Genomic DNA, 27413 nt, shown 5'->3' on the forward strand with positions numbered 1-27413 from the left:
TAGCGAGGAGTTGAAGAACTGACAAACAAGTCAAGAAGACGGAGCTACTGAGGATAAGAAGGAGGAGCCGGGGAGCCAGACTCATCACAGCGGTGTGCGGGCTCCAGGCAGCCAGGCACTTGAGTGATTTACTGCCGAATCCATCCCTCTGTGGGACCAGCCTCCAAGTCACATGTGCCCTAAGGAATGGTTTGAGACGGTCCCAAGAAATACTTGAGCAGCTTAAGAGTTACAGGAACTGTTACTCATCCCCATGCCTCCAAGGCTGAACAATGAAAGGAGCTAAACCACAGCCAAGAGAATCAAGACTTGCTCCCCACCATCCAGACCCGACCATTGTCCCCCAGATGGATCTCAAGTGTCACCGGGCCCCTGATGCTGTCAGCAGGGGGGAAGGGGCCCGGCTCATTGGTAAGGGGTCATTGCTTACTGTGTTGTATGCTAAGCCTTGTTGTCATTTACGGCCATGATGTCCTCTTTGTCATTGTCATCAGTGGCTGGGAAGAATATCCAGGATGAGTTGAGGTTTCCTGTCAGTCCCTTTTATTCTTTTGTTCTCTCTCTTTCTCTCCCATGATTAAAAATTCCACTGAACTGTTTCGGGCATTTTGGCAGAAACTGCTGGCTTCTTACCCTAAAGTTCCCCCCACTTCTCCCTGGAAAGCTCGGCTTTCACCTTTGACTTTTGGGTTCAAGTGTCTACTCTTCATTCCCCTCTGCAAGCGAAATTCTGATGGGCTAGCTCACTCATGTGGTCCCAGTCCCCTGGCCAGTGGTTGAGCCGGGAATGGGAGTTGATGCGGTTCTGGCCAGTGGGATGTGAAGGGGATCTCCTGCTAGGGTGTTTCCAGAAAAGACACACAAAAGTACAAGGTCACTATCTGATTTGAAGGTTTATTCTAAAGCAACAGTAGTTAAGACAGAGTGGTATGGGCAAAAAGAAAGATGATATCCTTCTGGTTGATTCACGCCACTCTATGACAGAAACCAACACAACATCGTAAAGCAATTATCCTCCAATTTATAAGAAAGAAAGGGGAATCGGCCAATAGAACAGAAAAGAGAGTCCTACGATAGATCTGCACATCCACGGGCAACTGATTTTTTCCCCCAACTTTAAACTTCTTGTTTTGTATTGGGATGTAGTTGATTAACAATGCTGCAGTGGTTTCAGGTGACCAGCCAAGGGACTCAGGCATGTATATACACGCATCTATTCTCCCTCGAGCCCAGCAACTGATTTTTGACAGAGGTCCCAATGGGAAAGAGGAGCCTTTCTGAGCTAACAGTGTTGAAACAACTAGATATCTGATATCTGTATGGAACAAAATAATGAACCTGGATCCCAACTTCACACCATACACAGAAATGAAGTTAAGATGATTAATAGGCCAAAGTGTAAAAGTTAAACTATAGAACTTCTAGAAAAAGAGGCACAAGGAAGAAAGAGCCTCTCCTCTTCCACTCAGTGATGTCGTGCCTGTAACTTTGCGGCCCAAAACCACGAGGAAAGCCAGCCTGAGGAGAAGAAAAGAGCAGAGAAGGGCTCTTTGGAGCTGCCCTAGGTTTGCCTTTCCATCACAGGCAATGATGCATTTTCCTTCCGAGTTAAGCCAATCGCATTGCACTCTCCGTTACTTGCAGCCAAAAGCTTCTCACTTGAGACATGCCTGTCCTTCAGCATGGACACTCATAGCAGCATTATTCACGCTAGCCCAAAGGAGAAAACAACCCAAATGTCCATCACAGACAAATGGATAAGCAAAACATGGCATGTCCTGTGCTTAGTCATGTCTGACTCTTTGCGACCCCAGGGACTGTAGCCCACCAGGCTCCTCTGTCCATGGGGATTCTCCAGGCAAGAATGCTGGAGTGGGTCGCCATGCCCTCCTCCAAGGGATCTTTCCCACCCAGGAAAAAAATCCAGGACTCCCGCATTGCAGGCAGATTCTTTACTGTCTGAGCCACCACGGAAACCCAAGAATACTGAAGCGGGTAGCCTATCCCTTCTCCAGGGGAACTTCCCAACACAGAAGTCAAACCCGGGTTTCCTGCATTGCAGGCAGATTCTTTAGCAGCTGAGCTACTAGGGGAGCCCAAAATATGGCATATTGTTCAACAATGAGAAGGAAAGGAGTTCTGACACATGCTACAATGTGGATGAACCTCAAAAACATTGTGAAAGAAGCCAGACACAAAAGGCCATATAGTGGTATGATTCCATTTGTATGGAACACATCTGTGGAATCTGGAAACATCCAGAATGTAAACTAGGCAAATCCATGGTGACGGAAAGCAGACTGGTAGCCCAGGGCTGGGGGTGGGGACCTGGGCAAGCCACTGTTTAGTGGCTATGGGGGTTTCCTTCTGGGGTGATGAAAATGTTCTGCAACTGGATAGCAGCGAGGGTTGTACAACACTATGAATATATGAACGGTCACTGAACTGTATGCTTTCAAATAACTAACATGGTGAATTTTATGGTATGCGTATTTCACCACAATAAAAAGATTTTTTTTAAGGCAGGACATGGCTGTCTGAGGAGAGTGAGTGGAAAAACAGAGTAAGGAGAATTCCAGTGGCTCAACTGGTAAAGAATCCACCTGCCAATGCAAGAGACACAAGAGATGTAGGTTCGATCCCTGGGTCAGGAAGATGTCTTGGAGAAGGAAATGGCAACCTGCTCCAATATTCTTGCCTGGAAAATTCCATGGACAGAAGAGCCTGGAGGGCTACAGTCCCTGAGGTTGCGAAGAGTTGGACACAACTGAGTGTGCACGCATGCACGCATGCATGCATGCACAAGGATTAGGGGATCTAGGGAGGGCAGCCGGGGCCTTCCTCTGCCTCTGGGTAAAGCTGAGCTCAACCTCTGGGGGAGGATGATGGATTCATACACCACCCAGGACCCCTACCCCCTGAGTTTCCTTTCACTTCCTGCCAATTCAGTTTGCCCTCAAGAGATCTCCAGCAAAAGATCCACAGTGTCGGGAAGATGCTGTCCGTCAAGGAAACAGATTCATCCTAACAACTGAACTGGGACAGCTGACCTTTGATTAAAGCAGGGAATTGCAAAATAAATCAGATTAAAGATGTTTAAATTAATGGCGCCTGGAATTGCCTCCTAAGAAACCCAGCTTGGAAAATCTGAAAGAGAGAAATGATACTTGCCAGCCCAGACATGAAGTCATGACCTTCTCAGCATGAAGAGGAGTCGTGTGCCAAGCACCAAGATTTATGGGGTGGACTCCACTACAAAAGGCGATCTGGTGACCTCTCATTTGACATTTAGTAGATACAGGCTTACTTCTGCAGGAGCAGAAGCTTTGGGAACAAAGTGGTTAGTGGCTGTTGCATGAATGCTCAATATATACCCTGCAGTGGACATTTGTTTTGAGTTTTGGCCAGCCACAATATTAAAATACAGTTACCTGATCTCCTGCCCTCCCCTGCAACTCAGGCACAGATGCTACAGGCTGTACCCATCAGATACCCTCTGCTGCCCTGCAGGTCCAGAGCCAGACACAAAAAAGCTGCTGGCTCCTTGGTGACAGTGGCAGCAAGATCAAGTTCCTGGTGTGGCAGGGGCAGTGGTACTAGCCACAGCCTTTAGTCATCCGACTGGGACCGGGAGGGCTTGTTTCCACCTGGTGAGCACCAAGTACGATTCCCTGGCTCATGTGTGAGCGCCCAACTGCACTGCCGAGATGAGCAAAAGTTCGCCTCTGTTGCCTACAACTGACAACAGGGCTCCATTGCTTCGGGAAATGGATTTCAGCAGACGTCTCCCAACAAAGAAGGTCACATGACCCAGGCTGAACTAATCATACTGTCCCATCTCTCCAGCTAGAGAGATTGGTCTAGTGATGGTCATGTGAGCCAAGCGGAGCCAATCAGAATACTTTCCTGGGATTGGTCTAGAAATAGGCATGTGACCCAAGTGGAGCCAATCAACATCCTTCCCTGGAATATTTCTACTGGGGGAGACTCTTGGTTCTGGGCTTGCAGGGCTCAAAGGCTGTGAGCAGGGGGCAGGCCTGCAGTCATGTTCTGCACTTCCATGTGGGGAGAGACCACCTGTAGTAGAAGAGAGAAGCCAGCGGAGCCAAGAGGCAGAGGGAGGAAGAGAGGGAAGGGTATTACTCTTTGAGTCCTTGCTCCCCATCCCCTATTTTCTGTGGTGTGATCATAGGAATTGATAAGTTCTCTTTTCTTGTTTAGGATTGTTTGGGCTGAGTTTCCGCCATTTATAACAAAAGGATGAAATACTGAAGGTGGAAAAATGTTGCTTTATTCAAGAGATGGCTTCATGGGATTGTCTTTCTCCTTAGATGGCAGCTGACTTATCGTTAAAAGGAGCAAAATACCTGAGCACTGAAGCATCTTTGCCAGACCTGGCTAGTGTTAGTCAGTCAGCAAACAGGTTTTGAGCATCTTTCTAATGTCAGGCCCTGGCCTAGGTGCTTTCACTGCATGTGAAAGGATCTGGCATTCAGCAAGCACTCAATAATTGTTGGGTACAGCAAGCTGTTATTATCATTGGTTCTAATTCTCTCCTTTCCATTTACAATTCAGAGAGCTGGTGGAGAGGGATGGGAGGAGGTGGGTTCAGGATTTAGGATGGGTAGTTTCCCCTCTTTTTCCCTCAAATATTTCTAATTAAAGCCCTCCCCTTACCAAGTGATTCCTCCTAGTTCTGTGAACTTGACAAAGGGGAAAATATATTTTTTGATGTAACCAGACAACTGTGCGCTGAGGGAGTTGATGACCTGCTTTTGGAGGAAGTGATCCACTTTAAATACAGTACTCTCAAAATTAAGGAGTTCTCTGAATTCCAACGGGTAACCTTCTTGCCAAGTCTCCCCTGTTGGCGTAGGGAGCATAGTTCTGTGCCTTCTGGGCCTGAAAAGAAAGAAACCCTACTCTGCCAAACTCCTGTAGGGTGTCCCCTAAATTAACGCCTTGAATGACAGCTTGGCCTCTGACTGACCTTCAGGTCCAACTCGGCAAGGTGTCATAGCCCAAAGAAATACAAGTGTGACTCAAAGGCATTAAAGAGTCAAGTCAGCCTTTACTGAAGGCTCTTGGAGTATGGCAGAAGGGGAATTACACCTCCTGACATCTTGCCTAACTCTGTAAAAGTCTGCTTTCAACACATCTCCCCTGAAGTCATTTCATCCTCACAGCTGCACCTCTAAATTTCTCCTCTCCACACCCTTTCACATCAAGTATTTTCTCCTTCATAGCAATGAACTCTTTTTAAAACGCAACTTAATTTAGCCCCTTTGACTTATCTCAACTTCTCTACCCATTACTTTTTCTCAGCCCAGAGTCTCAGAGAAAACAGCAAAATGTTCCTTAGGAGGTCAGCGGGGGAAAGGAAGTGAAGACCCAGCCGTTTTCAAGTTTCCCTCCTCAAAAATGTCATGAGAGGAGTTCCTTGGTGGTCCAGTGGTTGAGAATGCACCTGCCAATGCAGGGGGCAAAGGTTCGACCCCTGGTCTGGGAGATTCCACACGCCATGGGGCATTTACCCCTTTGTGCCACAACTACTGAGCCCACACACCCTGGAGCCTATGCTCTGCAACAAGAGAAGCCACCGCAACGAGAAGTCTGTGCAGCGTAACTAGGGAGTAATCCCCGCTCACTGCACCTAGACCCAGTGCAGCTATGAATACACAAACAGATTTTTTAAATGTCAGGAGAGATGAAAAATAAGATTTTAGGTATATATGTGTTTGGATGTCCACAGGTGACATTTGAAACTCAGATGTTAGCCATGAGCTCCCCTTTAGGAAGCAGGGGGACTGAGGTGATTCAAACAAATATGCGTCTGCCTCCCAGGACAGTGCAATGAACACCAGTGCAGCCGTGAGGACTCAGCCTCTTGATGACCAAGGCGCCTTGTCCCTCAACTTTGTCCCCTATTTGAACAAATCCTCTGTGTGGTCACTCAGCTTATCACAGTAATTCATAGAACCAGCAAGGATACAGGAAAATTGAACATCACCGACAACCACCTGGATCTAATTGACATTTACAGAACACTCCACCCAACATGAGAACACACTGTCTTTTTGATTGCAACTGGGACAGTCACCAAGAAAGACCAGATTCTGGGTCATAACAAACCTGAAAATATATGAAGTATGTTCTCTGACCATAGTGGAATTAAACTAGAAATCAATAAGAAAAATGAAAAGACAATGTACCAGAATATTTGGGATGCAGGTAAAGAAGTGTTTAGAAGAAAGTTTATAGTATTAAATGTTCATATTGGGGAAAAAAAGATCTCAGATCAATAACCTAAGTTTCCATTTTAAGAAACTAGAAAAAGTCTTAAGATAAATCTAAAGCATAAGGAAAGAAACAAAGATAAGAGCTGACATCAGTAAAGTTGAAATCAGAAAAATGATAATCAGTGAAACTGAAGATTGTTTCTTGAAAAAGATCAATAAAACTGATAAACTGCAAGCAAAACTGACAAAGGAAAAAAATTATCAATATCAGGAATGTGAGATAAGAGATCACTACAGGCACACAGGTATTAAAAGAATAACAAATAATAGAACAATTCTGTGCACATAAGCCAAATAATTTAGATGAAATGGACAAATTCCTCAAAAAAAAAGTTTTTACAAAAGCTTACTCCTAAGTTGAAATAGATAACCTGACTCATCCTATAACTAATAAAGAAATTGAATTTATAATTTAAAACCCTTCCAAAAAGGAAGCCTCCTTGTCCAGATAATTTACTGGTAAATCATACCAAATATTCAAAGAAATTCTACCCAATAAAAGAGAAAGGAACACTTTGTAACTCATTTTATGACACCACCTGATACCAAAACTGGATAAAGACATACAATCAGAGACCAGTATTTCTCATGGGCAGAGATGCAAAACTCCTCAACAAAATATCAGCAAGCAAATTCAGCAATACATAAAAGGAATAATATTCCAAGATCAAGTTGGCTTTATCCCAGGAATGTAAGACTAGTTCAGTGTTCAAAAGCAATCAGAGTAACCCACCATGTGGTCAGCCTGAAAAAGAAAAGCCACGTGATTGTATCAATTGATCAGAGAAAGAATTTGAGAAAATGTGGTATCCATTCTTGAAAAAGCTCGCAATAATAGAAATAGAAATAAGTTGACCCACCCTGATAAATGGAATCTACAAAAAAAAAAAAAAAAAAACCCTACAGTTACTGCTCATCAGAGTCACTGCTGAGAGACTGAACACCCTCCCCCTCTGACTGGGAGCAAGGAGACAGTGCTACTCTCACCACTCTTCATCAACATCATGTTAGAAGTCCTAGTCAGCATGATAAGGCAGGAAAAGTGGGAGAGGGGGCTGGCTATAGACTGGAAAGCAAGAAATAAAGCTGTTCTTCCTTTGAGATGACATGATTGTCAGAATAGGAAATTCCGATGAATTTTTTAACCCCCACTCCCAACCGGCAAAATCCCAGAACTAAGAAGTGAGTTTACCTAGGTGGCAGGGTCAAGATCAACACAGAAAAGTCCATCTTATTTATGTATACTAGTAATGAACAATTGGAAATAAAAAAATTTAAATGCTATTTTACAATAGTACCTCAAAATGAGATAATTAGATATAAATCTGACAAAACAGCTATAGGATCCATACACTGAAAACTACAAAGTGTAGATGAAAGGAAGCAAAGAAAATCTAAAGACGTGAAAAGACGGGGGCTTCCTGGTGGTCCAGTGATGGAGGATCTGCCTTGCAATGCGAGGGACCCTGGTTCAATCCCTGGTCCAGGAAGATCCCACATGTTGCAGTGCAACTAAGCCCATGGGCCACAACTACTAAGTAATGTGCCACAACTACTGAAGCCTGTGTGCCTAGACCTGGTGCTCCACAACAGGGAAGCCACTGCAGTGAGAAGCCCACACACCGCAAACCAGTAACCCCTGCTCTCTGCAACCAGAGAAAGCCCGTGCAGCAGTGAAGACCCAGCACAGGCAAAAATAAATAAATGTTTAAAAAAATAAAAGCAATGAAAAGACATATGGTGTTCATGGATAAGAAGCCTCACTTTAGCCATGATGTCAATTCTGCACAAATTGATCTGTAAACCTAATGCCATTCCAATACAGATCCTAGCAGTCTCCAAGAGAAAAACAAACCAATTCTAACATTTATACTGAAAGACAGGGAACTAAGAGCCAAAACTATTTTGAAAAAGAAGGCTACCATGGAAAGACTCATGATAGTCAATTTTAAGACTTACTACACGGAAGTTATCAATCAAGTCATTGTGGTACTGGTAAAGGAATCGCTAATACATCAGTGGAGCAGAGGAGACGGTCCAGGTATAGATACACATAATCACAGCCAGTTGGTTTTTAACAAAGGTGAAAAGGCAATTCAACAGACAGTCTTGGAACAATTGGATGTCCATACACAACAACTCGACAAATCCTTGACCTAAACTTCACACCTTAGACAGAAATTAACTCAAATGAGTTGTAGATCTAAACATAAAAAAATATAAAACTATCAAACTTAAAAAAAACCATAAAAGATAATATATTCATGATCTGGGGCTTCTTCTGTGTTGAAGAAGACACAAACAGATGGAAAAATACTCCATGTTCCTGGATTGGAAGAATCAATATTGTCAAAATGACTACACTACCCAAGACAATCAACAGATGATTCAATGCAATCCCTATCAAAAAATCTTAAAATTTGACAAAGCTATAGTCATCAAGACAGTATGGTTGTTCCTGGCACAAAAACAGAAATATAGATTAATGTAACAAGATAGAGGGCCCAGAAATAAATCCAAGTACTTCTGGTCGATTAATCTGCAACATAGGAAGCAAAATTATACAATGGTGGAAAGACAGTCTCTTCAACAAACGGTGCTGGGAATACTAAACAGCTACATATAAAAAAAATTAAATCAGATAATTTTTCAACACCACACACAAGAAATAAGCTCAAAATGGATTAGAGACCTAAATACAAGACCAGACACTATAAAACTTCTAAAGTAAAACATAGGCAGAACAGACTCTGACATAAATTGCAGCAGTATCTTTTTCGATCCGTCTCCCAGAGTAATGGAAATAAAAACAAAAATAAACAAATGGGGACCTAATTAAACTCGAAAGCTTTTGCACAGCAAAGGAGACCATAAACAAAATGAAAAGACAACCCACAGACAGAAAGAAAATATTTATAGATGATGTGACTGACAAGGGATTAGTCTCCAAAATCTACAAACAGCTCATGAAGCTTAATATCATCAAAATAAACAATCCAATCAAAAAATGGGCAGAAGACCTAAATAGACATTTCTCCAAAGAAAACATACAGATGGCCAAGAGACACAAGAAAAGGCGTGCACCATTCCTGACTGTAAGAGAAATGCAAATCAAAACTACAATGAGATATCACCTCACACCAGTCAGGATAGCTTTGAACAGAATGGAGCTTCCTTAAAAAACCAAAAATAGAGTTACTTAGGATCCTATAAAGCATTCAGTTGTGGTGCTGGAGAAGACTCTTGAGAGCCCTTTGGGCAACAAGAAGATCAAACCAGTCATTCCTAAAGGAAATCAACCTTGAATATTCATTGGAAGGACTAATGTTAAAGCTGAAGAAAAGACCCTGATACTGGGAAGAGACGCTGATGCTGGGAAAGATTGAAGGCAGGAAAAGGGGACAACATAGGATGAGATGGTTGGATGGCATCACTGACACAATGGACATGAGTTTGAGCAGACTCAAGCAGAGATAGTGAAGGACAGGGAAGCCTGGTGTGCTGCAGTCCATGGGGTCACAAGGAGTCAGACATGACTTAGCAACAGAACAACAAATGCCCCTATAATCCCACTTCTGGACGTATATCCAGAGGGGTGGTGGGTAATGCCTGAAAGGATACATACACCCCCATGTTCATTGCAGCACTGCTTACAATACCCAAGACATGGAAGCAACTTAAATGTCCGTAGTCAGAAGAATGGATAAAGAAGATACGTTACAAATATATAATGAAATAATGCTCAGCCATTAAAAAGAATGATATATTGGACACGACTGAGCAACTGAACAACAACAAAAAGGAAAACAAGCATCCTTCAACAGGTGAATAAACAAACTGGTACATTTATAAAGTGGAATACTTTCAGCAACAAGAAAGCAACAAACTACTGATGCATGTAATATCTTGAATGAATATCAAGAACAATATACTGGAAGTGTGGATTCTTAACCACTGGACTACAAGGGAAGTCCCTGAGAAGTTATTTTTTTAATTAATATGTCACTATTTCAATGAATGAGTAGCTAACAATAGCTTAAAGAAGACTGACAAATAAATTGATCAATTAAAAAAAAAGAATGATATAATGTCATTTGCAGCAGCATGGATGGACCTAGAGATTGTCATCCTGAGTGAAGTAAGTCGGACAGAGAAAGACAAAGATCATATGATGTTGCTTACATGCAGAATCTAAAGAAGAAACTGCACAAATGAACTTATTTACAAAAGAGAAACAGACTTCCGTACTTAGAGAATGAACTCACTGTTACTAGTGGGGAAATGTGGAGGGAAGGGATAGTTAGGGAGTTTGGGACGGACATGTATACACTGCTATGTTTAAAACAGATAACCAACAAGGACCTACTGTATAGCACAGGGAACTCTGCTCAATGTTTTGTGGCAGTCTGGATGGGAGGGGAGTTTGAGGGAGAATGGATACATGTGTATATATAGTTGATTCCCTTCCCTGTACTCCTGAAACTATCACAACACTGTTCATTGGATATACTCCAATACAAAATAAGTGTTAGTAGCTCAGTCATGTCTGACTCTGCAATCCCATGGACTGTAGCCCACCAGGTTCTTTTGTCCATTGAATTTTCCAGGCAAGAATACTGGAGTGGGTTGCCATCCCCTTCTCCAGGGGATCTTCCCAACCCAAGGATCAAGCCTGGGTCTGCTACACTGCAGGCAGATTCTTTACCATCTGAGTTTCCAGGGAAACCCCCTTTTTATACAAAATTAAAAGTTTCTAGGAAATCAAAAATGTTCATTCTGTGAAAGACAGTTAAGAAAATGAAAAGACAGGAACTTCCCTGGTGGTCTGGTGGTTAAGAATCTGCCTTGCAATGCAGGGTACATGGGTTCAAATCCTGGTCTGGGAGCTAAGATCCCACCTATCACAGAGCAACTAAGCCCACATCAAGCTAGAGAGTCCATGTGCCTAATGAAAGGTCCCACATTGAGGCAATGAAGATCCCATGTGCTGCAACGAAGACCCAAGGCAGCCAAATAAATAAAGTTGTTTTTGAATGAGAGAGAATGAAAAGACAAGCTACAGACTGGGAGAAAGCATTGGGGAACTGCACACCCAGCAAAGGACTGATATCCAGAATGTATAGAGGGCTATCAGGGGGTATAGCTTGGGGGTAGAGCATTTGATTGCAGAATGTATAAAGAACTCTCACAACTCAGCAGTAAAAAAACAAACAACTCCAAGAAGGCATATGAAAGGCATATGTTCAATACGTTCAATGTCATTAGACACCAGGGAAAGGCACATTAAAGCCACTGTCAGATGAACCACACACCTACTAGAGTAGTGCATGCATGCTCAGTCCTGTCTGACTCTGCAACCCCATGGACTGTACCCACCAGGCTTCTCTGTCCATGGGATTTCCCAGGCAAGAATACAGGAGTGGGTTGCTATTTCCTTCTCCAAGGGATCTTCCCAACCCAGGGATCGAACCTGTGTCTCTTGTGTATCCTGCATTGCCAGTGGATTCTTTACCAATAGTGCCATCTGGGAAGTCCAGTAGAACAGCAAGATTTAAAAAAAAAAAAAAAAAACCAACAACACTAAATGCTGGTGAGAATGTGGCGGAAGTGGAACTGTCACTCATTGCAGGTGGAAAAGCAAAATGGCGCAGGCACTCCGGAAAACAGTTTTAACAGTTTTCATAAAATTAAACATCCACTTGCTGTGTGACCCAGCTGTCCCACTCTGAGGTATTGACTCTAGAGAAATGAAAGTTTATCTTCATACAAAAACATACATGAATGCTTATAGCAGCTCTATTCATAAACACCAAATCTCAGAAATGACCCAAATATTCTTCAGTGGGTGAATGGGTAAATAAGCCCCACATATTCATCCATACCATTCTGCAGCAAGGGGGGGGGGTGAACTATTAATACAAGAAAGCAACAACTTGCCTGGACCTTGAAGCCATTAGGCTGAGAGAATGGAGGCAGCAAGGTTACATGCAGCATCTTGGTTCACACCCTCCAGAGCTTCCCAGGTGAGGTTGGAAACTGACCCCTACATGGAGGGCAGGAGAGACCTAAGAGGCAGGTCATTCTAGATTGGTAGGTGGCAGGGTTAATAAAGGGCTTCTCTAGTGGTTCAGATGGTAAAGAATACACCTGCAATCAGGAGACCTGGGTTTGACCCCTGGTTTGGGAAGATCCCCTGGAAAAGGGAACAGCTACCCACAATGTTATTCTGGCCTGGAGAATTCCATGGATAGAGGAACCTGGCAGGCTACAGTCTATGGTGTTGGAGAAGATTCTTGAGAATCCCTAGGGCTGCAAGAAGATCAAACCTGTCCATCCTAAAGGAAATCAGTCCTCAATATTCATTGGAAGGACTAATGCTGAAGCTGAAGCTCCAATACTTTGGCCACCTGATGTGAAGAACTGACTCATTGGAAAAGGCCCTGATGCTGGGAAAGATTGAAAGTGGGAGAAGAAGGGGACGACAGAGGATGAGATGGTTGGATGGATGGCATCACCTACTCAATGGACATGTGTATGAGTAAGTTCTGGGAGTTGGTGATGGACAGGGAAGCCTGACATGCTGCAGTCCATGGGGTCGCAAAAAGTTGGACACAACTGAGCAACTGAACTGAACTGAACTGAGGGTTAATAAACAAGGGGTGGGACTTTCCTGGTGGGTCAGTGGCTAAGACTCCGAGTTCCCAATGCAGGGGGCCTGGGATCAATCCTTGGTCAGGGAACTAGATCCCCCATGCTGAAACTAAGCCTCAGCACAGCCAAATAAATAAATAAATATTTTAAAAAATAAATAAATAAGGAAGGGGATGGGCTTCCCAGGTGGCTCAGTGGTAAAGAATCCACCTGTCAATCCAGGAGATGCGGGTTCAATCCCTGGGTCTGGAAGAGTCCCTGGAGAAGGAAATCGCAACCCACCCTAGCTTCCTTGCCTGGAAAATCCCATGGACAGAGGAGCCTGGTGGGCTATAGTCGTAGGGGTGGCAAAGAGTCAGACACTACTTAGCGGCTAAACCACAACAATGAAACAAGCAAGAGGGCTGGCTTACCGGACTAGTCCTGGGCTGAGCAGGACAAGTAGATCTCCCACCCACCTGCCAGAAGCTTGACATTTATTTAGGGACCATCCCTGGGCTCAGTCACTTCTATTGTCCAGGTGGCCACAATTACACCTTCCTCTGTCTAGGTCATGTCCTGGAGAATGGCTTCCGCTGTGGGAAAGGTGGACAGAACTGCACTCCAAGAACAGGGCGGGGGGGCAAGGCGCCTCTGAGTGCCTGGATCCAGCTCTTGGGTGGACCAGCCATCACCTCCTCTTGATGATTCTCTCCAACCCTGTTTGTTTCCATTTATATGACATTCACAAAAAGACAGAGCTATGATAGTGATATAGTGATGAGAACAGATCAGTGGTCGCTGTGGGTTAGGAGAGGTGAGGGTGTCACTACAAGGGGACAGCAGAAAGGAATGTGTTTGTTTTCTGTTAATTTGTTTGGTCACACCACATGGCTTGCGGGAGCCTTAGTTCCCTGATCAGGCGTTGAACCTGGGCCTCCAGCAGTGGAAGTGTGGAGTCCTAACCCCTGGACTGTCAGGAAGTTTGCATAAAGGAGTTTTCTCAGTGATAGAACTGTTTTGGATCCTGGTGGTGGCCATGGGTACACAAATTTATACATGTGCTCTGGGAAAGATTGAAGGCAGGAGGGGAAGGGGATAACAGAGAATGAGATGGTTGGATGGCATCACTGATTCAATAGACATGAGTTTGAGCAAGCTGGGGGAGTTGGTGAAGGACAGGGAAGGCTGGTGTGCTGCAGTCCATGGGGTCGCAACTGAACAACAACCAAAAAATGCATAGAAATGTGCACCAAAAAAAAAAAAAAAAATGTCAATTTTACTGCATTTCAATCCAAAAAATTAAATTTAAAAATACAGAAGCCTCAAAATGTTAAGGGCTACCAATATATAGTTCCAAATAGAGCTTTAAATGGTGTTTTAAATAAAAAATATATTATGATAAAAACAAGACATGTCCATTACAGAAAATTAGAAAAATGGAAGACACAATGAAGTTTTAAACACTCCCTAAACCAGTTTCCCAGGAATAAGCACTGTTATTATCTTGATTAATACAACTGCAGACCTCTGTCTACACCTGTGTCTCAGTCTGTTTGGGCTGCTATAACATAACACCGTACACTGGGTGCCTGTAAAAAACAAAAATTCATTTTTTACAGTTCTGGACTCTGGGAAGTCCAAGATCATGGCACCAGTGGATTTTGGTGTCTGGTGAGGGCCGCTTTCTGGTTCAAGGACAGCCTTCTTTCCTCTGTGTCTCCGAGTGGCTGAAGGGGCAAGGGAGTCCTCTGGGACCTCTGATAAAGGCGCAAATCCCATTCATGAGGGCTCCACCCTCACGGCCTGATTCCCTCCCAAAGGCCCCACCTCCTAACGCCATCACCTTGAGGGTTAGCATTTCAACATATGAAGGGTGGGGGATATAGCTGTTCAGTCAGTAGCACATTGGGTTTTTTTTTGGAGGCGTGTTAAATATTCATTTTCTTTCTTACTTATTTATTTGCTGCTCTGGGTCTTAACGGCAACATGAGGGATCTAGTTCCCTGGCCAGGAATCAAACCTGGGCCCTCTGCATTGGGAGCTCACTGTCTTAGCCGCTAGACCACCAGGGGAGTCCCCACATTGTTTTTAACAAGAATGACATCATTCTGTATCTATAGTTTTTTTTACTGACAATATGTTATTAGAGGGTCTCCTACCGTCTGATTTTTAGTGGCTGCTTAGGAACCCACTGGACTACGAGTGGACCATAACCTATTTAGCCAATGCCCTACAATTAGACATCTATGTTGTGTTCTGTCTTTAATACTCCATATGTGAAGGCAAATTTTTCAAAATGATGAAAATTCTCATACAAATAAATCATGTTTCATGGGCAACTTCATTAGAAAGGGATTCGGCAGGATGAAAAAGATTGGAGTTGTATATAGCTGCTGAAAGAAAGAATGTGGATATAGATTGCTAAATTAGATACAGCCGTATCCCAAAGACACAGGGATCATCTTTGAGGTTATTTTCTAAATGACAGAAAAGAAAATCTATGTACCTTATCAGCTGTCTACAAATTAGCCTCTAACTTCACAGAGCTGTAAAATGTCTGATCCTTGATTGATGGCAACTAGAAAGTCAAGGAAATTAACAGCTCCTGAGAGAACTAGTTGACCCTCAGGTGGGCCTGTTAGAAAACGCCCTTCCATGACATTAAAGGGATGCCCAGCCCTCTTTCTGCCTTATTTCCATTTTTTGAACGTTTTTCTCAACACAAGGCAATCGTAATAATTGCTATTCCTTTTATTCACACTCGGTGAGCACATTGTAGCTGAATTTTTGCAAAATTTTCAACAGAAAATTTTCCACAAGCAGGTTTCTGAATTGAAGAGAGCATGTATTTATGGCTTCTGATATGTATTGTAAAGTGTCTGATATATCCTTCCATCTGCAGTGGGAGGAAGTCTTTACTCTCCTCCGCCCTCCCCAATATTGAAAGTTATTCTTAAAATCTGTACCAATATGGTAGATGAAAATGTATCAGACTTATTTTTGTCTATACTTCTTGACTTACTAATAAAGTTGAACATTTTCAGTTTGCATATTGGCCAGGAAAATAGTGTTTTTAAGAAAATACAGCTTCGGATTTCCCTGGTAGTTCAGCGGTTAAGACCCTGTGCTCCCAGTGCCGAGGGCCAGAGTTCAATTCCTGGTCAGGAAATCAGATCCTCCATGCTGCAACTAAGACCTGGCGGAGTTAAATAAATATTTTTTAAAAAGAAAATACAACTTAAAAACCCAATTATTATAATGTTAATATCCTTTTACTCAGCCTCTCTGAGCCTCTATTTTCTCATCTGTAAAAGGGTGATAGTAATCCTGACCTCCAAGTTTGTTGCCATCAGTTGCCTAAAATCATCTCCCCAGAAACTACTTGCCCTCAAATTCTTAACTCACAAGTTTTTTCTGGGGAGTCTGAAATTAAGACAAAGACTAAAGCACAAGTGAGCCATGACACCCAGCACAGTTCAGAGAGAAAATTTCACCTTTAGATCTTTAGAATTCCTAGGCCCTGAAGGTAAAGTCCCTTGGACAGGACTTTAGCCTCTGGCTCTTAGAGTTTATCTTAACAAAGGCCCTTCTGACCACAGTGAAGCTTCCTATGGAGGTCTACCTGGAGGAGGAATGGCAATGAAGATCATTTGTTGAGTGTTTTCTCTCTTATTTCTTCCAGTTTTATTGAGGTGTAATTAACATACAGCACTGTGTAAGTTTAAGGTGACAGCATCACAATTTGACTTACACACTTCCTGAAACGATGACCACAATAAAGTTCAGCAAACATCCATCATCTCATATAGATACGAAAGTGAAGAGTGTTGTGGGACTTCCCTGATGGCCCAGTGGTTAAGGCTCTGCCTCTCACCGTAAGGGACGCAGGTTCGATCCCTGGTCGAGGAACTAAGATCCCACATGCCGCAGGGCAACTAAGCCCTTGCGCCACAACTAGAGAAAGCCCATGTGTCCCAACTGCTGAGCCCACATCCTCTAGAGCCCATATGCCATGCGAGAAGTCCTTGTGCACCCCAAATAGAGAAAGCCCACAGGCTGCAAGGAAGGCCCAGGGCAGCCAAAATAAAATACAATAATAAGAAAGAATGGATGTTGGGTGTTTTCCACGTGCAAAGTTTCTGCACATCATCCGTGTAGGTCTCACACTGACAGGTCCCAGGAGCCACTTGGAGGGTCTGTCCTTCAGCAAACCCACACTGGAGTGGAGTTTCCCTCCCTCCCAGGGATCTCTATGGACTTGAGGTGAAGTGAAGTCACTCAGTCGTGTCCAACTCTTTGAGACCCCATGGACTATAGCCGACCAGGCTCCTCCATCCATGGAATTTTCCAGGCAAGAGAACTGGAGTGGGTTGCCATTTCCTTCTCCAGGGGATCTTCCCAACCCAGGGATCGAACCCAAGTCTCCCGCATTGTAGGCAGACGCTTTAATGTCTGAGCCAGCAGGGAAGCCCTCTGTGGGCTTGGTGAACCCCATCTCGAAGCTTAGGGAGCACTTAAAAAGGAAGGACGTCCTGATACCTGTTGCAGCGTGGATGAACCTCAAAAACATCATGCTGAGAGGAAGGAGCCAGACACAAAGGAACAACTATCACATGGTTCCGTTTACGTGAGACATCCAGAAGAGGCAAATCCATGGAGCCTGAAAGCAGACTGGTGACCCCCAAGCTCTGGGGACAGGGGACGACAAGAGTGACCGCGTGATAGGAACAGGGCTTCTTCCGAGGGCGATGAAAGCGTCTTGGCGCAAGACAAGAGGCGATGGCTGCACGACGTCGTGAAGGTACTAAATGCCACCTAACTGTATGCATTAAAATGGTTCAGGGTCAACTTTACATGAGAGGAAATCCACCTCCATAAAAGAAGGTGACTCAGGGGACTTCCCTGGTGTTCCAGTGGGTAAGACTCCAAGCTCCCGTGCAGGGGGCCTGGGTTCCATCCCCGATCAGGGAACTAAACTCCACCTACCGCAACTAAGACCCTGCACAGCCAGATAAATAGTATTTTAATGGCTCAGGAGAGGAACAACTTTGTTGCCTAATATCTAACTCGGAGTTTATACTCTCAGTTAATGGCTGCGGAGGGGCAGTCAGTAATATATAGTATTAGGAAGTAACGCTCAGACTTCATGGGAATAAAATGATCTTCTGTCCTGAGTTTTTGGTATGGATCTGTAAGATCTTTGAAGCCCATTCATTCCATCGATATCACTTAGTTTGGTCTTCCACCTTTTAGCACCTTCACTGCACCACAGTGTTAAATATACGATTTTTTTTTTCGATTGTAAAACAGACACAACACACACACAAAAATGAGGGACAGAAGCTGCGCAGAGTCACCAGCTGGTGCTCCCGCTGCATCTGAACCTCATCTGGTTGACACGAGGCCAGGGTGTGGTCAGGAGGACACCCCGCCTGCGGTGGACCGAGGGAACCAGGGCTCTGTAAGTAAGAGGCTGTGGGTTCTCCCGGCTGGCGCTCCCTGGAGAAGTTCCTTCCACTTGTAAAGAAATAGAGACATATTACAAATCACTTCATTTCACTTTATGGGAAACATTTTATCATCCTTCTTCCATCCCCTGCAGTTTTTCAAAGCTCTCAAGTTTCCCTCTGGTCTGAGTGACGCTCAGCCCACTTTGCAGCAGGTATTGATCTGGGGAATTTCCAAGAATCGGTTCTCCTAACAGAGGCTGCCAGACAGCAGGGCTGAATCTGAGGCAAACTCAACACAGGCCCTGGGGCCACTTCCCCTCTGAATCCTTTGGGCTCCAGAAAAGTGGGGGTGGGGCTGCAGGAAGCCGCACGGGCAAGGTCAGGTATAAACCCCTCCTTAGATGCGCAGGGCAGCTTTGCCTGCCAGGCAGAGACCGCGGGCACCTGGGCCCCACCTGGGCGGGAGGCAGCGGCTTCCTCCCTGCTGTTTGCACAAAGCGCCCCTTTTGCACATCAAGGATTTTGGGGTTCTGGGATGCTCCCTGGGCAGGTGAGGGGACATCTGTAAGCAAGGCAGATGTCAACACAGAGGGAGCCTACCTCTGCTACTGCTTGGCTCAGCTGGCGCTCCTGACTCAAGGTATTTTCCTCTTGGACTCAGACCTGGGTAGAGATCTGGACTGCAGTTTCTCCAGGGGTTGGGGCAGCCAGAAACAGAAGCTAGGAGCCATATTTCTGGACCCAAACTGGACTAAACAAAAGGGCGGCAACTTTGGGGAGAACTGGATAATAACAACAATAATATTAACTGCTTCCGTTTACAAAGGAGTTCAGACACATCATTTTTATTGATTCTCACCCATGGCCCTATGAGAAATGGACTTCTAGCTTCTATCAACCTCACTTGACAGATGAGGAAACTAAGGCTCAGCTAGTTTCAAGATTCCATAATTAGCCCAGATCCCACAGCTGGTAGGGGTGTAGCCGGGACTGGAACCCAGGGAAAGAAACATAGCTATATTATGAGACTGGAAACTTTGGGAGAAGAGAGTAACTGTCCCTCACCCTTCACCTCCCCACAGTGTCTAATTTACAGCCAGATGGTACAGCAAGTGGGGTGGCTCGAAAATGTCTTGAGACTAGCCAAAAAATGCTGAAGACAGCGGGCTTTCCCAGGCCCCACCCTGCCCCTGGAATCCCAGGCCTCCCAGAGCCACGCGATGGTCCATCTGACCCCTCCTTATGGAAGAAACCGTTTGCCTGCCTTGTCCCAAGACCAGCCAAGAGGCTGAGGGTGAGGGTTATGGGAGTGGCTGGCTTGTCGCCTCTTTTTCTTCCTAGAGCGTCCAGGGCAAGGAGTGGCCAGCCAAGGACGCCCAGTTGGGAGCCAGCAGCTCCAGGGAGCCCAGGGTCAGATTTGCCTTTGTGTCAAGAAAGTGAGATCTCTCCACGTTCACACTGAGCCCGTTGCCTGGTGGAAAATTCCAGACTCTGGGAAGTGCTGGTTCCAGGCACCCTGAGAGAGAGGACACCAGGCCAAAACTGATGGATCACAGTAGTGGCTCCGGCTTTGCATTCGGAAGGCCTGGCCTCAAATCTCTGCTCTTCCACGTATTTGCTGTGTGACTCTAGAGAAGTCGCTGACCCTCTCTGATACTTGGTTTCCTCCTCTGAAAATGGGGATGAGGACAGTAGCTGCGGAGCGGCCGGAGAGGGGGAGGGGCACAGCTGTCTGTGGGCCACTTCCTGATTGCCCAGCCCCACCTAAGCTCGCCCTGCTCCGGTCACATGATGCCCACGACAGCACCCTGCAAGCTGAGTTCTGTGATCAACCCCATTTGACAGCTCCAGGCCTGTCCAGGTGGCACGAGGGGACCCTATCCGGCTGACCCCATCATTCCTGCAGCCCGTCCCAACCCCTCCCGCCTGCTCCTGCAGATCGTGCCTGACTGGCTTCCCCAGGCAGGAATGGGCTCTCAGGCTCGGATATTCTCAGGGTCCTCTGTCCCCAGCACCCAGCAGGTTGTGAGCTGGACCTTCCTCCCTGGGTCCAGCCCCTGCCTCCCTCCCCTTGTCTCCCCCAACCTGCCTCTGAGCTGCTTCTCCCTCCAGGTGAGAGGTCCTCACTGCACCTCCATGGACCCCAGCTGGGCAAGGCCCCTTCCCTCGCACACCTCACCTCGCCAAGCAGCAGCATCTGGGAGAGACCAGAGACAGCCATCCACTGCCCAGATCCGGACCTAACAGAAGCTACCTCCCCCCACACCCGGCGTCTGGCCAAAGGCAGTTTTATGAGAGGCTGGAAGCCCTTTACAGACTGTAAGACAGGACCTGCGGCTTCTCTCTGGGCCTCCATTTGCTGTTGTTCAGTTGCTAAGTTGTATCCAACTCTGCAATCTCATGAACTGCAGCACGCCAGGCTTCCCCGCCTTTCACCATCTCCCAGAGGTTGTGCAAACTCATTGTCCATTGAGTCAGTGATGCCACCCAACCATCTCATCCTCTGTCACCCCCTTCTCCTCCTGCCCTCAATCTTTCCCAGCATCAGCGTCTTTTCCAATGAGTTGGCTCTTCACATCAGGTGGCCAAAGTACTGGAACTTCAGCTTCAGCATCAGTCCTTCCAGTGAATATTCAGGGTTGATTTCCTCTAATATCTACTGGTTTGATCTTCTTGCCAGTATTCTTACCTGGAGAATCCAATGGACAGAGGAGTCTGGCAGGCTACAGTTCATGGGATCGCAAGAGTCAGACTTGACTTAGCACTATCTTTCTTTTCTTTCTTTACTTTAATGTTGACTCGTTTGATCTTGCAGTCCAAGGGACTCTGAGTCTTCTCCAGCTCCAGAGTTTGAAAGCATCAATTGGAATGCAATGCTAGAATCGGCCTCAAGGGGGCACTATTGTAAGGAGTAAACAAGATGATGGCTGAGAACCTAGCCTGAGAACCTGGCTATTAGCTTTACCAAGCTCTGTTGTGTTAGGATTACTTTCTTGATAGAACGGGTGAGTTACAGAGAAGAGTCACGAGGCCAGGCTTCCCAAGAAGCACAGAAAGAGGGCGATAAGCTCAGACTGCCCAGGTCCGGGCTGGTACCGATTCCTGGAAAGTGGCCCGTGTCCCTTCTTTCTGTAGATTCATATCCTGGAAAAACCTGATGCTTCACTGACATGGAAGCAGTGGCCACTAGGTCCACGTGCATTCCCCGCCCCGTGTGGCTGTCTCCTAAAATCCTACTTCTGCATCTTTGCACCTGTTCTTTCCTGCCTGGGGCACCCCTCCCTCACCTCCTCCCCACCTCAGTTCATTCGCTCAGTCCTGTGTGACTCTTTGCAATCCCATGGACTGCAGCACGCCAGGCCTCCCTGTCCATCACCAACTCCCAGAGCTTGCTCAAACTCATGTCCATCAAGTCGGTGATGCCATCCAACCATCTCATCCTCTGTCGTCCCCTTCTCCTCCTGTCTTCAATCTTTCCCAGCATCAGGGTCTTTTCCGACAAGTCAGCTCTTCAAATCAGGTGGCCAAAGTACTGGAGTTTCAGCATCAGTCCTTCCAATGAAGATTCAGGACTGATTTCCTTTAGGATTGACTGGTTTGGTCTTCTTGCAGTCTTCCCATCTAGATCCTGCCATTCCTGAAGGCCAGCCCTGCCCCTGCTCCTGCAGCAGGCCCCTGGGTGACTGCAAGTGGGGAGAAGGGCTCAACCTCACCCCCTGGTGAGGTCCTTGGGTGACATCACCCATCTGCAGCTGAAGTTCACGACCCTCTGGGGTGTGTCCTGCTTTTGAGGCCTGATCTTGTGGCTGGACATTATACACATATGAGTCTCGGTTCATCCCTACAGAAGCCAGACAAGGACTTCAGTCAGCCTGAGGCTGCTGCCTGGAAATCGCTCAGAAAACAGCCAGCGCTGGGTGAGTTGGTTTGAGGCATGCGCTTTGGTGTAGAATTCAGATCTCAGAGTGGACTGGAGGTTTCCCCTGATGATGAAGATGGTTCCTGCCTGGTGATGGAGAGCCTCTCCCTTCTCCTCCCAGGCCAGTCCATTGCCCCTTCACCCCAGGTCCCGGCTCTGGCCTCTGACGTTGCACAAATCTCCTCCTAAACCAAGAAGGTTTTTGGATGCTTAACATATTAATTGAGTCCTCAGGATCCTCAAAAATCAAAGCATTCCTTCCACAATATGGCAGAGACCTCCCCTCACCTCTGGGGCAACCAACATTCCAAAGATTAAAATGAGGCACCCTCAGCCAGATGGCAATTCTCCACTATTCCTCCCTGGTCTCTAAACAAAGCTGTTTTAGTTGGTTTTTTTGTTTTGTTTTGTTTTTTGCTGCACCTCACTGGCTTTTGGGATCTTAGTTCCCTGACAGGGTATTAAACCCAGGCCCCAGCTTTGAAAGGGCAGAATCCTAACCACTGGACTGCCAGGGAATTCCCTAAAACTGTTTTCATCACATCTGTTACCTCTAAGATCTGCTTATGTGATGGCTTTATTTCAGGTCTCTAGGGAAAGGGAGGTGGGGGTTTAAATGGACTGTGAGGAGCTCTGGTGCCCCCCTATCTTGAAGCCCCTGGCAAGGCCCTTCCAGTGCCCAGTGTGAGGCCAGCCCGCATAGTACCCACCCGCACTGAGGTTTCCCAGGGAAATCCTGACTAACGAAGTCTTACAGGGCCTCCTGGCCCAGGCGGGGCCCTGCCCCACCCCCTAACTCCCTAGGCCTTCAGCAAAAGAAGGCCCTTCCCCCAAGAGTCCTTCCCACTGGGATCCCCAGCCTCCTGAACTTGTGGAAGGGGGCACAGCAGGAAAGAAAGAAGAAAAAGGAAGAGGGGCTGGGAAGGCATGAGTAAGAAGAGGCCGCATGCGGAACACATCACACTGTCGGCTTTTTACTAAATCACTTTAGCAAACATTGAGAGTTTAGATGCAAACATTTGTAGGTGGCATCAGCTCATTTAAAATGACCCAGAGAATCACTCAGTGTTTGAAGGTTGAATTAAAATGTTAAAATGTGGTTGTTGACACAGAAAACCCGGATGGCTTAATCATGTTGGAAGTGTGTTTATTTTGCTCCTAACAATCCCAGTGTAAATGGTCCAGGGCTGGTGCAGCCCCTCCAAAGGATCAGGGGCCCCGGCACCAAGATATCTGTTTTGGAATTCAAGGTCCAGCCAGAGGTGGGGGGCGGGGGGGGGGAAGAAGGGAGATTTTATTCATTGCTTTCTTTCCATTGGTCAGAACTGAGTCACATGGTCACATTCAGCTTCAAGGGAGGCTGGGAAATGTAGTTCTTTTGTCCATGCAGCCCAGGGCACAGCTAAACGGAGGTGGGGGTGGGAGGTAAAGGCTATGGGAATAAGCAGAAATCTCTACTGTACCTATGCAAGCTCGCTTTTCCTAAATTCAGGAGGCCTTCAAAACCTTTTTCCATGCCACTTCCCTGACCAGGCTCCCCTAGATCAGGGGATATACAATTTCTATTCCTGGATGTGAGACACTCACAGGCAAGTCTGGCTCAGTCTCTTATGGGGTCACCGCGCCTTTCTCCTGGGTCCTGATGTGCACAAGTTTTCGTTTGTGCCCTCCAAGAGTCTGTTTCCCCAGGCCTGTGGGAGTTCCTATCTGGGCCACCTCGTTTACCAGGTTCGCTCACACACCAGGCTAGAATACTGGAGTGGGTTGCCATGCCCTTCTCCAGGGGATATTCCCAACCCAGGGATCAAACCCAGGTTTCCCTCATTGCAGGAGGATTCTGTACCGGCTGAGCCACCAGGGAAGCCTGGATGTGAGGCAGGCACTGTCACAGCGGGACGTGCACCAGTGACAGGCAGACTGCAGGGGGCACCCCCCAGGAGGGGGGCAGGGAGGGGGCGGCCACATCAGGGCAGAGGTCTGCATTGCATCCCCCACCCTCCATCCCACCACCCACTTTTTCTCTCCTCTTCATGCCTAGCAATGCCCTGAGCTGGGCTCTGGGAAGTAAGATTTAGGGAGATGACTCATTTCTGTCATGCAGACATGAGTTTGGGGTTTGGGGATGGCATGGGGGATGGGGTGGGGAAAATCAGCCCATCTTGAGGGGTTCACCTATGCTAGTCTGAGCCATCCTGGTAAGCCAGGTGGCCCAGATAGGAAGGAATTGGCCAGATCTGGGCCTCTACTGGGCCTCAACCCACGGGAAATTGCCCAAGGTAGGCTGGGCCAGGGGGAGGTCAGTGCCGACTTCAACTGGCCCAGAACAAGAGATTATGACCCACCCTGTGTCTTCAGAAGCAGAGGCTCTGAACTTTGTCCCTATAGACACTTCCCAAGGTTGCCTGGAAAAGACCAGAGCCACCTCCAGCGACAGCTTACACTCTGAGAGCTCACCATACCCCGGCATCGTTGCCCCAGCTGCTTTCACACCAGGCCTTTGAACCAGATCCTGGGCTTCCCTGAGAGAGAGTGCTCTGGTGCACACCGTTACTTTCAGTGCTTCGGTGGAATTGTGGAATCGGAGCACGTGTGCAGGTGTCAATTGCCTCCAGTTCCCACCTCAAAGACAGTCCCTTAGGATTTGAAACACCCCGTTTAGGAATCTGCTCTTCAGAAAGGGTCATATTAGCATTTTAAATATGTGTTACTATTAAAACCTACACCCCAGAGTTGATTCATTAACAAAAGGATGCTAGAAATCATTTTTCACAGGAGAAGTGTGAGGTGATAGAAATTAATGATTGATAGAAATATCCCCAGAACTCAGCATCTTTGTACCAACTGAGAAGAGAACCCAAACCCAGAGACTGCTGTGGGGTCTGGGGTCCTGAGTCCCCCAACTCCCTGGACAGGCAAATGTTTTTAACCTTTCGCACCTGCTTGCTAGTAAATATTTGGACATTTGGCAGAATTTGACCTAAGACTTATTTTTGTTGTAACATTTCATCTGGTGGGAAGATTGCTGGGAAATGGCTGTGGAGTCATCACCTACCTCTAATTAGAGCCCACATTTTTACCAGAAGACCCTGTCAGTTACCTCCCCTTGGTCTGGAGAAGGGCTTCCCAGGTGGCGCTAGTGGTAAAGAACCCACCTGCCAATGCAGGAGACACAAGAGATGGGGGTTCAATCCCTGGGTTGGGAAAGATGCCCTGGAGGAGGGCATGGCAACCCACTCCAGTATTCTTACCTGGAGAATCCCGTGGACAGGGGAGCCTGGTGGGCTATAGTCTATGGGGTCGCAAAGAGTCAGACACGACTGAAGCAACTTAGTATGTGTCTTAAGGAGTTCTAGTGTTTTGAGCGAGGCTGGATGCTGGGTGCTCAGTGCGGCCATGGAGAGCATCTTTGTACCCTCTTCTCTGTGGCTGCTTCAGCCTCGAAGTGGGAGTTACACTGGGCATTCCTCCAGCTTTGTCTCCCAGGTGACGGTGGTCTGATCCTTTCACAAAACCAACTCTGAACCACAGCCTGTGTTTGCAGGTGGTGGCTCATTCTAATGCTGGCGGCTTGATCATCAGCCTACACATGGGCAAGTCTTTCAGGAGCCTTGGGCCCAGAGCAATAATGTATTTCTAACTAGCAGTTATGCTCTTAATGTGACATTGCCTTTTATTGTCCTCCTAATGAATGCTTCCGCAGCAAACTCCAGAAGGCAAAGACTGTCCCCTCCTCTGATCCCTCCTGCCCCCTCCCAAACACCCGGCACATGAAGGAACCACGCCATGTGTGTCCAGCAAACATTTGGTCACTTAACTAGAGGGGAAAGAGGGGGTCCCTCCAAGATCCCAGGTTCCGGGTAGAGAGCAGCCATGCTGACTGCCAAATCATGGGGTGCCTTTCTGAGAGCCCCCATCAGGGCTACTTAGTTACCCACCTCCCCTCCCAAAACATTCCTCCATTCAATAAGCAACAAGTCTCTGGGCCCTTGCACCTGACACATGACAGGTGCAAAAGTTACATGCAGGTGGATATTTAGCTTGAATCCCCGGCAAATGGAGGGTGGACGCCTCTTTAGAACACAGTTGGGGAATTCCCTGGTGGTCCAGTGGTTAGGACTCAGGACTTTCACTGTTGAGAGCCTGGGTTCAATCCCTGGTCAGAGAACTAGGATCCCATGAGCCGCATAACATGGCCAAAAAAAATAAAATGAGAACCCAATTGGTTGTCCCCCAGTGTCAACAGCTCCCCAAGGGTTCCAGCATGTGATTCCAGACCAGCAGGGCCTGGGAACTTGTTAGAAATGTACATTCCTAAGCCCCAGCTCAAACTCAGTTAATCAGAAACTCTGGCAGCTCCTGGGTTTCCACGAGCTCTTGGGTGATACTGACAACACTCAGTCCTGAGCGCCACTTGTCGGGACCCCCGTGTTCAAACATAGTTAAACCCTGTAGAGACCCGCAAGAGATGAAACAGGCGGGAATGCAAACGCTGGGGGTGACTTGTGGGGTGGGCTCAGGGTTCACGCTGCTGAACCCATGGCTTCCACAGAAACTCCTGGAAACGCTCTGGTTTGCTCACTACACCCAAGGTTCTCACTCTGCACGTGCTTTCTCTCGGGGCAACTGGGCGAACAACACCCAAAGCAAGAGAAAGGGTGTCACAGGAGGAAGGAGAAACCTACAATGAAACGAAAAAGAAACAGACAAAGCAACAGGTCCACACAAGGGAAGCAAAGACAAGTCAGGAAGCGAGTTTAATTGGCGTGACACAGACGACATACAGCGGGAACACAGAGGAGGCCTGGGCATGCTGCGTGGCTCCTGTCCACCCCGGGCTCCCACCCCACCCCCAGCCGCAGCACCAGGGCCAGGGCCTGCCCCTCCCCCAGAGACACCCACCAGCAGATTCAGACAGGACAGCACCCCGAGAGAAGTCCAGAGGGGCTGGGGAGGCAAACAAAGGAAATCACCACCCAGGAAACATTGCCTTTTTTTTTTCTCCTTTTTTTTTGGTAAGAGTTGCCCAAATTCCTTTCCAAAGTCACAGGCTCTGGGCAGGGGGCACCATGACCATTCACGTCTCCACTGGCCTTTCACCTTGACCAAGGGCTC

General features: G+C 46.7%; 1 protein-coding gene across 1 annotated transcript in view; it reads left to right on the forward strand.

Moving 5' to 3' along the window:
• The window catches only part of C3H9orf78 (chromosome 3 C9orf78 homolog), a 416805-nt gene that overhangs the window by 57332 nt on the left and 332060 nt on the right, over window positions 1-27413 (forward strand). The window lies entirely within an intron of this gene.

This window comes from Muntiacus reevesi, chromosome 3, assembly GCF_963930625.1.
Source record: "Muntiacus reevesi chromosome 3, mMunRee1.1, whole genome shotgun sequence".
Lineage (NCBI taxonomy): Eukaryota > Metazoa > Chordata > Mammalia > Artiodactyla > Cervidae > Muntiacus > Muntiacus reevesi.